At 38.2% G+C, this 5,122-nt stretch overlaps 1 non-coding gene across 1 annotated transcript; it reads right to left on the reverse strand.

The window, feature by feature from the left end:
• Positions 1 to 263: 263 nt before the first annotated feature.
• On the reverse strand, positions 264 to 370 carry LOC141710009 (small nucleolar RNA R71). The gene has a single exon (XR_012570553.1). It is a non-coding gene; the product is annotated as a small nucleolar RNA R71 (small nucleolar RNA).
• Positions 371 to 5,122: the final 4,752 nt, after the last annotated feature.

Raw genomic sequence — 5,122 nt, forward strand, 5'->3', positions numbered from 1 at the left:
TCAGATTATATAGAACTCAGTTCAGTTTGGGGGTTCTCCTACTGAAGACCCGAACATGCACATTAGGGATTTCATCAAGATCTGCGACACGTTCAAGTTCAATGATGTGACTGAAGATGCTATCAAGCTGTGACTCTTCCCATTCTCTCTGATGGACAAAGCTAAGTGTTGGTTACATTCTCTACGAGCAGGATCTATTACCACTTGGGAAGATCTTGCTCAAAAATTTCTCACTAAATTCTTCCCTATTGGCGAAGACTGCTGCAATCAGGAACACTCTTACTCAGTTTGCTCAGCAAACTGGAGAATCTCTGTGTGAGGCTTGGGATCGATATAAGGAGATGCTAAGCAAGTGCCCACACCATGGCATGCCTGATTGGATGATTATTAACTATTTTTACTATGGATTGGGTGCTACTTCTAGACCCATGCTTGATGCAGCATCAGGAGGAGCCTTGTGGGGTAAAAGCTACAATGAAGCTTATGAACTTATTAAACTGATGGCTGCTAATGAGTACCAGAATCCTTCCCAGAGACTGACTCAGGGAATGGTAGCAGGAATTCTGGAATTGGATACAGCAACTGCTATAGCTGCCCAACTTAAAGCTTTGACGATGAAGGTGGACACTTTGGCTAATCATGGGGTTAATCAAATCGCTATTGTTTATGAGCTTTGTGCTGGTGCCCATGAGACTAATCAGTGCGCAACTTCTAGTGAATCAGCTCAGTTCGTGAGCAACTTTCAGCGTTCGCAGCAACCTTTGCTAGCCACTTATCATCCCAACAACCGCAATCATCCTATTTCAGTTAGAACAATGCTCAAAATGCGGTTCAACAGCCTTAGCAGCAGTATCCAGCTAAGCAGTACAACCGCCCTGGTTTTCAGCAAGCGTAATATACACCGAGACATCAACTTCAGCTATAACAAGCTAATGAAAAATCTGAATTAGAGGAGTTGAAACTAATGTACAAGAGTCAAGTTATTTCTATCAAGACCTTGGAAAATCAAATTAGGCACATTGCCAATGCCTTGCTAAATCATCAACCTGGTACTCTACCTAGTGACACTGAAGTTCCAGGAAGGACGAAATCTAAGCAGCAGGTAAAGGCAATCACTTTGAGGTCTGGAGAGGTTGCGAATCCTGAACAAACTCAAGCGTTGACTGAACAAGCTGAGGATGAGAAAGAAGTAGAGCAGCAGGAAGTAGAAGTGGAACCAAGGAAGACTACTGTTGAACACACTCCTCCTGAGGGTAATATATGGGAGAAACAGATCTATCCTCTACGGCCTTTTTCTAAGCGGCTGCAGAAGAAAAAGATGGACAAGCAATTTGAGAAGATTTTGGAGGTGTTCAAGAAACTTCATATCAACATACCTTTCTCTGAGGCTCTTGAGAAAATTCCTAGTTATGCAAAGTTTATGAAATGTATTCTTTCTCGGAGAGTGAAGCTAGATGATTTAGAGACTGTCGCTCTCACAGAGGAATGCAGTGCTGTACTGCAACAGAAGTTGCCTCCAAAGCTTAATGATCCAGAAAGCTTCACTATTCCGTGTACTATCAAAAAAGTGTCTTTTGACATATGCTTATGTGACTTGGGAGCCAGCATCGATCTGATGCCTTTGTCAATCTTCAAGCAGTTAGACTTACCGGATCAAAAACTGACTTATATGACCTTGCAGTTGGCCGACCGTTCTATTACATATCTGCGAGGTATTGTGGAGGATGTCTGGGTCAAGGTTGATAAACTCATCTTCCCTGCTGATTTCGTCATTCTTGATTTCGAGGAGGATAAGAAGATTCCCATAATCTTAGGAAGACCTTTCTTGGCGACTGGCCGAACCTTGATAGATGTGTAGAAGGGTGAGCTCACAATGCGAGTGCTGGATCAGGATGTAACTTTTAATGTGTTCAATGCTATGAAATTTCCTACGGAAAATGAGGAGTGCTTAAAGGTGGAGTTGGTTGATTCTGTGGTTACTTCAGAACTTGATCAATTGTTAAGGTCCGATGCCTTAGAAAAAGCCTTGTTGGGAAATTCAGATAGTGAAAATTAGGAAGGTGAAGAACAATTACAATATTTCAATGCTTCTCCCTGGAAGAGGAAGATTGATATTCTTTTTGAATCTCTTAGAGTGGAGGAATTGAATAAAGCTCCTAAACACCTCAAGCCATCTATTGAGAAAGCTCCCACTCTTGAGTTTAAGCCTCTACCTGAGCATTTGATGTATGTGTTTTTAGGTGATGCATCTACTTTGCCTATTATTATAGCATCTGACCTTTCAGGTAGTGATGAGGAAAAGCTCATGAGGCTTCTAAGAGAGTTCAAATCGGCAATTGGTTGGATTATAGCAGATATCAAGGGAATCAGCCATTCTTATTGCATGCATTGTTACGACCGGCATTTTATGTAATATTATTTGTGAATAATATTAAGTTAAATAAAAATATATTCAATGCTTGTACGTTTGTGTGAGTGAAAATTTCTGCATTATAAATTTGCTTTGGGTAGTATATGATTTTTCAAAGCAAGAATTTATTTAATTTCTTTATTTTTGATTTATAAGGAATATTCTAAGCTTTGGAAAAATTTTCTTTTAAAAGACATTTTGTTCACAAAATTTTGAAAATGATTTTATAAAGTCTCTAAAAATCCAAGTTATTTTATGGTATAAATTTTATAATTTTTGAACTTGTATTTTATTATATAAAAATAAATCTTTGGAAATTAGTTGCTTAATAATTATCAAATTACATGATTACCCTTGCATGCAAACTCTCTTCTATTCAACCAAGGGGCAAGGAGGGCAATTCCAACCCCACTCACTTTCATTTTACTAGCCACATTACTATTTTGTCCTTGCATGCAAATCTACCTAACTATGATTGGAAGGTTACTATTGTAATTTCTCTCATCCACTCACTTATGGGCAAATAAAAACCAAGTAAACATGACAAACACACCACTTTCACTCCACCATTTCCACACTTCTCCTCCCTCCTCCCTCTCCTCTCGGCCCTCCCCCTCTCCTCTCGGGTTTTAAGCCGAAAACCTACCCCCTTCCCTTTTCTTCATTCCACATTCAAGTTTCCACCTTCCATACAAGTAAATATTACTTCCTATATCATGATCATTCATATTTCAAAGAGTTTTGAGTAGAAAGTTTAAGTTTGAGGGTTGCATGTAAAGGTTTTAGTGAAACTCAAAATACAATCTTGATTCTTATGGATTTAAGGTTGTTTTCGAGAGGACTACAATAAATGGATAAGTGCCAAGTCTTGAGAAGGAAACTCTTGATGATTTAATGGCCATTTCCATCCATTTCATTCGGCCATGACCATATGGGAGCCGAATGAATGGTCCTTGAAATCATTCTTGTTGTTTTGTTCAATTTTTGCATGTTTATGTGATAATGACTTGAATTTTGTGGTGAAAATTTGATAAAACTCCTTGCATGCTAAGTGATCATCTAGGTATACCTTATGCTAGGCTTGCATGTCAATTTTAAGATGGAATATATGTAGAAAATATGTTGTTTTGGTTTGAAAAACCCGAAGGCATGCATGCATGTGGAATTCTCTTAGTTTGTTGTGAAATTTTGATTATTTGGAAAGATTTTGTTAGTGAGCCTTAATTTCAGTAGGAATAATATGATAATATTGATTTATGCTTCTTGTTGCATGGTAATAATTTGTGGTTATCTTTTATAAAAATATATATCTTGTTGTTTCAAAGGCATGAAGATTTGCGATTTGTTAAGAATAGTCTCTTTTGTTTTGCCATAGTTGCACCTTAGGTAAGGATGATCTCACCAAGGGTATTTTAAGAAAAAGGGAGTTAGTTCAGTAGAATACCAAGTATAGGTCTTGGTTTAAGTATTTAGTTGTTGTTAGTTGGGTTTGTCAAGTTAAAATCTTGGAAAATGAGAAGTTATAGTTTCTGCAGAAAAATCAGTTTAGTACCCTGAGGTTTAGAGTGAGTTTTGACCATGTCATTGATGTGCACTTTGAGGCCCAAGCCACCAGAAGTTAGTATGGGGAGTATATAATAGGTTTTAGGAGTTGGTTGGAGGTTTGCATGTCATTTGGTTAGGTGCACAAGTAGAATAACAAAATCTGTCCAGCAGGGGACAGTTTTGTTGCAACTTAGAAATAGGGAGATTTGGCCATGTCATGGGTAGGCCCTCATTAGGCCCAATTGGGCCTTAGTTAGAGGGTATGTCAGAGAAGTTTTTCCAACCATAGTTCATAGGATATGAGCTAGAACCATGTGCCACAAGTTAATTCAAGTCAGGGCATTTTCTGCCCAGAAAAACAGGGGAACCTTGGACTTTTAGCTTAGGCCCAAGAAGGCCCAAGCCAGGCCTTTGAGCCACATCAAGCTTATGAGATGCCCTTAGGTCAGGAGAGTCTTGTGTAAAAATTTTGAAGAAAAACTTGTAGTTTAAGAGTGTCTAATGCACTCAAGAAACCTTAGTTACCATTCTGAAATTTACACCAGTGAGCACTTTCACTTATCACATAGTTTTAGGACACTTAGAAGTGAGTATTAGGTCGACCACCATAGTTGTAAGATAGTATAAGGTCAGTAGAACAAAAGGCACAAGTGAGGGTCAATAGGTTTTGGATAATTTAGGAAAGGCACATTGAGTTAGGAAGCCCAAATTCGAAGACTTCGCTTAGTTAGCGACCAAGTAATTTAAGTGGTGAGTCGAGATCATCCAAGCCTAGTGTGGCGTTATGGTGTATGTGATGTTATTTGGTATTAATATACGATATGTGATTATGTGGCTACGTGTGTATATTTAAAAATATAAATGTTGGATATGAATTAAGTGTGTATAGGCCTAAGTGCCATCCATGTTTAATTTCGGGTTGTAAATAGGTTAAGATGGAAAGAATATATTATAATGAGGATTATTATTATTTATGTAGGATCTCGAGACGAGGGAAAACTTGCCATAAAAGTCGAGTGAAGCTCCAGTTGTTGCTCCTACCAGTCAGACCAGACCAGTCTATCTCAAGGCAAGTGATTCAACTTGACCTTCGTATTTGCTGTAAACAGTTCATATATATATCGATGCAATTATCCTGAGTCATTTTGATATATTTAAATCAAGCGT

The sequence above is a fragment of the Apium graveolens genome, chromosome 2 (genome assembly GCF_009905375.1).
Source record: "Apium graveolens cultivar Ventura chromosome 2, ASM990537v1, whole genome shotgun sequence".
In the NCBI taxonomy this organism is placed as follows: Eukaryota; Viridiplantae; Streptophyta; class Magnoliopsida; order Apiales; family Apiaceae; genus Apium; species Apium graveolens.